Raw genomic sequence first — 8448 nt, 5'->3', positions numbered from 1 at the left:
GGAGGGGGAGGGGGAGGAAGGGGAGAAGGAGAAAAGAGAAAGAAACCCAATTTTAAAATATTCCAAACACCTTAGCATAGACCTAACCAAAGAAAATATACACTTGGCAAATAACACATGGAAAGATGCTCCACATCATGTGTCATCAGGGAACTGCAAATTTAAACAACAAAGAATTACCTCCACGCGCCTGATAGAATGGCCATAAATCAGAACACTGACACCAAGTGCTATCAAGGCTGTGGAGGAACAGGATCGCTCACTCATTGCTGGTGGGGATGCAAAATGGCACAGCCACTCTGGAACACAGTTTGGTGGTTTCTTACAAAACTAGACATGCTCTTAACCAATGATCTAGCAATCATGTTCCTTGGTATTTACCCAAAGGTGTTGAAAATTATGTCCACCCAAAAGCCTGCACAAGGATGTTTGTAGTAGCTTTAGTCACAATTGCCAAAATTGGAAGCAACCAAAATATCCTTCAGTGGGTGAATGGATAAACTGTGGTACATCTAGGCAATGGAATAACTCAATGCTAAAAAAGAAGTGAGCTATCGAGCCATAAAAAGACATGGAGAAATCTTCAGTGCATGTGAGTAAGTAAAAGAAGCTGTTCTTAAGAGTCTACCTACTGCATGATTGCAAGTATATGACCTGGAAAAGGTAAAAGTATGGAGACAATAAAAAGACCAAAGGTTGCCAGGTATTAGGGGAAGAGAGTTGAGTAGGCAGAGCAAAGGATTTTTAGGGCAGTGAAACTACTATCTGATGTTATAATAGTGGGTTCATCTTGGTATAAATGTGTCCAGGCTCCTAGAAATTACAGCACCAAGAGTGAACCCTAATGTACACTCTGACCTCTGGGTGATGTGTTTTTAGTGTAGGTTCATCAATTGTAGCAAATGTAACAGCACTGTGGTGAGGAATGTTAATAATGGGGAGTTTATGTATGTGTGAGAGCCAGGGAGCATATAGGAAATACATATTTATATATGTACTTATTATACACACACACACTTTTGACTAGTGAGTGAGTGTGTGTGTATAATAAACACATACATAAATATGTAATACAGACTCTATCCCCATCTCTTATAAAAGCATAATAGGTTTCAAAATTTTTATTTACGTCATTCCTCACCTGTAAAGTGAAGCTAATAACCGCAAGTGCCTTTAAGGACCGCGGGAAGGACCAAATGCGTTAAGTTTGGAGGACGGTGCCTGGCGCGCACGAAGTGCCACCGAAGAGTTAGCTACTGTACTTAGTGATGACAGGGACACTTTGTGCTGCTGGGAGAGAAAGCTCCAGCACCGAATTGGCAATAGGACTGACGTAAATGTGTAATTGCTCTGGAAAGTCACATCACTGCACAAATAAAATGCAAAACCAAAATTATAATTGGGTAGTAGCTGCCACATCAGTGTTTGTATGTTGAAACGCCCACTGGAAGGTTGTGCCAGTTAGTGTAAACTAAGCAGTAAAATAGTGTTTTGGAATCATTTTATACAAAAATAGTACAATACTTTTCCATTAAAGTTCTAGATTTCACTGCAAAAAAAAAATAATAATAAGAACAAGCTAATAGAGATTAAATCCAAACAATACATCATGTGGTGATATGTCACACAATTTCTCAGTCATTTTCTGGTGAGACTTCTTCATTTAATTTCAAAATTCTGAACAGATGACGTGCTCTTATCTTTGAGAAGGTGGAAGAAAAGAGAGGTGTGACCAACTTCCTTTGATAAGACACGGTGACACCTCCACACAGAAAGGCAGAAACTTGACCCTTTAACCCTTTTTTATAACTTACACAGGACAACATCTAATAACTTATCCTATTTTCTTGAGGCATTTACTTACAATCTTCTATTTTTAAAAAAGTCTTAATAGGTAATTACATGCATATTTTTAAATAGAGGGGAAAAAAGAAATTCTCAGATTATCTCAAACTTCTATTTCCTTACCTTATAAATTGGACATACTTTCTTAATGGAATATAACCTCAAGGCCTTGTACACCATGCCAAGAAACAATGGCGAGAGTCTGCCAAATCCATCTTTCCCAAATGAAACAAATATTGTCATGTGGTAAATATTCAAGAGTCTTGGTGTACAAGGCAGATTTATTCAAAGAGCTCCTGGATTAGTGAGCCAAATGTCTCCCAAATCCACCCACACTCATACCTTTAGTATTTCACAATTTCTACCAAATGGTCATTCTCTCCTCCTACCAAACTTAAGCTTATTTGGGAAGTTTACAGAATGGTTTTATTCCTCACATTCAACATTTCTATATCTAAGATATACTTCATCTTCCAATCATGTTCATGTGCAGCAAAAACAAAAGTTTAATAGTCTCCGAATTCCCATAATATAGATTCTTGACTGATTATGTGATAAATGCTTTAAGAGTTGTCTTTTTATGTTCATTTTCACTGGCTCTTTAACCAAGAAAACACTGGATTTGCAAACCTCATCAGACCACAAGATCTATTTTACATCTGAGTGTAATGAATAGGTTTGGTCACAGCCCACACACAGAATCACATTAACCCTAGGAAGAGAGGCTGACAGATAAGGGTACCCAGTTGAAAGACATACCAGTAATGAAACTGAGTGTGATGACAACTTTACCATTATCCAACTTATAAAAATTTTAAAAATTAACACATAATTTAATTCCAATATAGAACTAAGCAATATGATCTCTCAACCATCATGAAATAATAAGGAACCAACAACTTTAATGTCCAAAAACTGAAATTAATTCTTATCTTTTTCAATACAAAAGATATTTGTCTTTCATTCGTTCTGTACACTTACTCAGAGATTATTCTGTCCCTGGTAGTACTCTGGGCCCTTGGGATTGAAATAAAAAATAAAGAAAAAGAATTTCTTTCTTGGTTGGGGGTGGAAGGTGGAGAGACAATTAACAATAAATCTAAAAATTAAGTAAATTATGTAGTATGTTCAAAGATGAAGCTCTTATTCAGAATACCACAAGAGGAATGAGTTGGGGGTGCAGGGAAGTGTCTATTTGTAATTTGAGATAAGATGATCAAGGCAAACTTTGTTGGAAGATAATAATTGATTAACGACAAAATGGAAGAAAGGACGCAAGCCATGAGGACATCTGGAGGAAAGGTATTTCAGAAAGAGATAATGGCCAGTGCAGGGAATCTAAGGGAGCAAAGTGCTTGGCATCGTCAGGAAATGCAGAGGCCAGCATGTTGGAGTAGGTGAATGAGAGAGGTCCTTTAGGAGAGAGGGCACTTAGGAAGCTGTTGCAGTGGTAATCCAGGGGAGACGTGACAGTAGCCTGGCAGCAGTGGAAAAGGTGAAACCTGGCCAGGTTTTGAAAGTAGAGTCAGTAGAATTTCTTAGCAAAAATTAATTCAATATTCATCATCAATAGGTCATCACTGAGAAAGGAAAAAAGAGAAAGAGAATGTGCCATCTCCTGGATGTCTACTAGTGAGCCAGGAGCTGTGCTAAGTTCTGTCCTCAATACCCAGCAGCGAGCTGCGAGCTAATAGTAAAATGATGGCGACCTCAACATGGACTCTGAATTCAAAGGAATTTCCAAGTCTCCTCTTTAATATTCTGCTGCCTCAACTTTTTTTTTCAATAATGAAAATATAAAGGGTGCCAAATGTATGAATGCTAAAGAGCAAAAAGTAGCACTGTAGTGTTGCCAGCTTTTGAACTTCCTTCTAAAATCTTGGTTGCCAGATAATCCTAAAAGGAGTGAAAACAAAACAAAACAAAAACACCTGTACAGTTAGAGACTTTTGACAGAGAAAACATTAAGCAAAGGCACTCAGAAGTGGACATGAACCTGATGGCAGGGAGGGGGAAGAGGGGGGGATCTTCAAAATAGAAAATTCCTGGGAAAAGCAAACATGCCAAATATAATCCTTATTTGTAGCACAGAAGGGGAAGCAGTGAAGTGTTATTTAGACTTGGAAGTCAGAATTACACAGAAAGTCCTCCAATCTCATTTTCACATAACCTTGGTTACCCCAGTCCCCGGATCATTTGTCTGATCCTCTGCTGAACACAGGAAACTGGCCGGACAGGAATGGTTAGTACTCAGCTCTCTCTAGGGTAGCAGCTGGTTTAATACAAATGTTAGCGGTAATGCTTGTGTCCCATGTTGCATAGCCAGTTAGGACTGAACCCAGATTCTGATACAGAAGAGTGTAAGTAGGTTTTTGGCCACTTCTCTGAAAAATGTTGGTTTCTGTGTAAGAGCCAGGTCACTGCCCTGCAAGGGTTATAAAATCGATCTGTTGTCCCTTAATATTTTTTTCTCAATTGTGCATAGGTCAGAAATTTAGTTCCAAACAACTTTCCTCACTATTCCCAAAGTGTTTTCCTTTGTTCACCATGCCACCTAACACATGCCACACCTTGCCAATAAGCCTTGATTCAACCTCCAAATGGATTCCCTCTTGTTACTGCCTACTTCAAACTCACTTGCCATGACTTGCCATCTCCTTCACACCTTCCCTGATCATCTGGCTCATGTAGTCTTTTTCCTAAATGGCCTATTTCTACATCGCTGATTCTGAGGACTAATCATACCACTTGTGAGGCTGTTAAAGTGTCATAACTGTAGCTGGGATGGTGGTGATGTGCACAATTTATTTTTTTTAAATATATTTTACTGACTTTTTTACAGAGAGGAAGGGAGAGGAATAGAGAGTTAGAAGCATCGATGAGAGAGAAACATCGATCAGCTGCCTCCTGCACACCCCCTAGTGGGGATGTGTCCGCAACAAAGGTACATGCCCTTGACCAGAATTGAACCTGGGACCCTCCAGTCCACAGGCAGATGCTCTATCCACTGAGCCAAACCAGTTAGGGCCACAATTTAGATGTAAAAAGACGCATTGATAATTTTCTGCAACTGAACACTGCACTGCTCATGATTTTCCATTTCTTCTTAGTAGCAAAACAATACTTTTTTTAATCTTGCAAATTTAGAAACCTGTCAATTCCAGATTTAAAAATCAGTCTTTTCTTTAACTTTTCAGTTCCAGATTATTTTTCTTCCCCTCCCCTCCTCTTCTTTCTGGGTAACATCAAGTTTGGGGAGGGGCTCAGAGAGTACCACAGATATAAGGCAGAAGAGGGGAGGTGAGGAGAGGGCCTCCTTAGCTCTGGGGTCCTCATCTGCTCCCACAGGTTCCCACAGCGGCCTGATGGGGCAGCCTATTCTGCTCTTGGCCTTTTTCACCACTGCATGGGGAGCTGACACTCACAGTCCTTTGCTTTTAGCTGACATACTTGGGTCCTCCTCATTCAAATGGCAGAGGCTTGCTCAGTTCTCTGGCTCTCTCTCCCTGGGCCCTCCTTGGGAGCATCGGAAACTTTTGAAAACTCTTACAGAGCCTGAAGAGGCCATCTCAGGCTCCTTTCCCCCCTTGTCCCGCCTTACCTCGCTTGCTAGTCCACACTCCAACTCCACGCTCAGCTCCTCTGAGAGGATGCAGTGACCTTAGACCATGTTCTGAGAGAAAAGACACAAATCCTCTATGCTCTGGGCTCCCCTAAATGTCTGCTGTTCTCTCATTTCCCCACAGGACATAGAATGTGGCCCACGAAGAGGATAGAAGGACACATTTCTCATTAAGCTCTAAATTCTTTTCCCCCTTTCTCGTCACCAAGCTCCAGTCCTAGCCCCCACTTCTTTAAAAATATGGTATTTTCTGTTAATGTGGGGAGAATAAAAATGTCTCACTTTGTCCTATGTTCTTTTCCATTCTCTAGTTTATTGATTAAAATGTACCCTCTGAAGCTTTCAGACTTTAATCTTGCCGATCAACGCTAAGACTTTCAAGTTCAAAGTTAAGCGTTGATTCTCTTATATTATTCTTTGTATATGAAGAAACAAACCTACACTGAAGACAGTGCCATTAACCAGTCTGAACGACAAGGAATGGGGCAGTCATGAAAGGCATTGAAAATCACATGATTTAAAATAAAAATTATATTCCACTAATATGTCATTTTTTGCTCACTAAATATAAGCTCTCCATTGTCATCTACTTATACATCTTACATATTCCCAAAGCTAGGCATTTCATAGGATTCTTAACTTGTTAAGTGAATAAATAGAGCCAAATCAAGAAAAGTAGATATTCAGAAATGTATAAAAATGCCTTCATACATTGGGAAAAGGAAGATTAATGCTAATAGTTATAATAACAATCAATGACTTTTCTGGCTATGTAACAGATGCTGTTGTAGTGCTTTACATGTATTTACAAATTTAATCCTTGAAATCTTCTGCATGGTGGGTACACTGCTGAGGCGCACAGAGGTAAAACCATTTTCCCAGTGTCAAATATCTGAGATCTGGGAAACTGAATTTCACCTCGGGCAATCTGATTCCATTGTTTGAATGCTTAGCAATTCTGCCAGTGCTGCCTCTCAGTAGGATCCTTTTTATAGATATGCCAATTAAAACATGTAAATTCATGCCAAACCATTCAATGCATCTCATCTCTGCCTTCAACCACTTTGAACTTGAAATTATATTTGAGATTTTGCCTGAAAAGCTTCCTCTAAAAATATTAGACATTCAGATAGGCTTTTTCTTATTTTTGCATATGATTTTCTCCTTTTCTTAATTACACTGAAATTTCAGTGCGTGTGTGTGTGTGTGTGTTTAATGAATACTCTTATTCTCATTTTTTAGATTCTGACTTAAAGAATTCATCTTTCTATCTTCATGTCAATTATTATTATTACTATCTGTGCTTTTAAAATTCTGTTTAATTTCCTTCTCTCAGGGCATTTTGTAGAGTAATTTTCCAGGCCGTCCTACCAACTGAGGCAAAGCTCTTTTCTACTCTACTGATGACCTGTAAACATGTGTCCTTTAAGTCAGGTTAATGTTTTTGTTATCTGCTGCATAGATTTTTCTCTTCTATAGCCTAACATTTCACCCAAGCTATGCTTCTCACATCTGAAATGACTTAAACATTTTTTTTCTACATCTGCTAAAGTCCTACTTCCCATGAATCAAAACCACTGTATGCACATTTTCTCAATGGGAAAGACTTTGGCAAAGCCTAACAAACAAATCCAGCATCCCTGCCCCCACCATATGCTATGTACTTGTTCTTATCCTATGTGCTACATTTCCTTAATGCAGTTCAAAGGCTCTCCAGGGACTGGGACCAGGACTGCTCAAACTTAAGCCGATATTATATATCATATGGATGCTCAGTAAACAATAACCAAAGACAATGATGATGATGGCACATTGGTTCCAATTGGCCCTAAATTAATATTATAACTTGGAGATTCCCTCGTATAATTAGAAAAAATCAAGAAGATCATGGTTGTAAACACACACAGGTATATATATATATAATGTTTTTCATAATGCAAAATTTTGAACAGCAACCTAATTCTTACTAGTGCTCCCCAGTTTTCAATTGTTTACACTCTAGTGATTATTTATAAAAAAAAACTCTCAATAGGATATGTATAGTCATAAGCACCACGCCCTAATTTTTTGCTTTGTCAAACAAAAGATGCTTGTTAGTTTTACTGTTGACATCTTGATCATGCTGACTCCACCATTCAGTTCATGGCTGTCTCCATGCAAGTGAAAAATTGAGCCTTGGAGGTACATGCCATTAGTAACAAGAATAGGAACCAAAAGGTCGCAGAAATTAGCTGAGTCGTGATAACATAGGGCATTAGGGTATGGATTGGCCAATTCCAGTTAAGAGAGTGTCTTGGGTCAGTTTCCTAGAAAAAGGTATGACACAACTTTATGAGCAAGATATTTATCTACGGCATGTTGTGGGTTTGGTTCCAGACCACCACCACAAAGCGAATATCATAGTGAAGCAAGTCACCAAGATTTTTGGCTTCCCAGTGCATATCGAAGTTCTGTTTGTATTATTTTTTAGTCTATTAAGAGCACAAAAGTATTATGTCTAATAAAATAATGTAAGTGCCTTAATTTTAAAATACTTTCTTACTGAGAAATGTTAATCATTGTCTGAGCCTTCACAGAGCATAACCTCTCAGCTGCTAGTGTCTTGCCTCAATGCAGATGGTTGCTGACTGGTAAGGGTGGAGGTTGTGAAGGTTGGTGGTGGCTGAGGCAGTTCTTACAACAACACTAGAAGAAAAGTTTGCTGCACCTATTGACTCCCAGGTAAATGGTTGGAGCATTTCATTGTTAGTTGCAGGATTCCCAAATTATATTGCTGGCACACTAAGACACTACGCGTAGTGTTAGCAAGCCCCACATATGCCTAAATTTCTTTCTATCAGCTCTGTAGCCCTTCACTTTTGAACGAAGCAAACCTCTAATTCTAAACATTTGAAGAATTCTCCAATCTGAAAGGAATAAAACACTACACACACACACACACACACACACACACACACACAGTAGAGAAAATAACAACAGAC

At 38.9% G+C, this 8448-nt stretch overlaps 2 long non-coding RNA genes across 2 annotated transcripts in view; both read right to left on the bottom strand.

The window, feature by feature from the left end:
- The window catches only part of LOC107184257, a 90135-nt gene that overhangs the window by 61527 nt on the left and 20160 nt on the right, over nucleotides 1–8448 (bottom strand). The window lies entirely within an intron of this gene.
- LOC107184254 overlaps nucleotides 1–8448 on the bottom strand; it is a 14530-nt gene that overhangs the window by 3342 nt on the left and 2740 nt on the right. The window contains exon 2 of the long non-coding RNA XR_001515083.1: nucleotides 8341–8348. This is a non-coding gene — a long non-coding RNA (uncharacterized LOC107184254). The remainder of the gene's footprint in view (nucleotides 1–8340; nucleotides 8349–8448) is intronic.

This window comes from Myotis davidii, unplaced genomic scaffold (assembly GCF_000327345.1).
Source record: "Myotis davidii unplaced genomic scaffold, ASM32734v1 scaffold392, whole genome shotgun sequence".
NCBI lineage: Eukaryota > Metazoa > Chordata > Mammalia > Chiroptera > Vespertilionidae > Myotis > Myotis davidii.
This window is presented reverse-complemented; position numbering and strand designations above follow the sequence as displayed.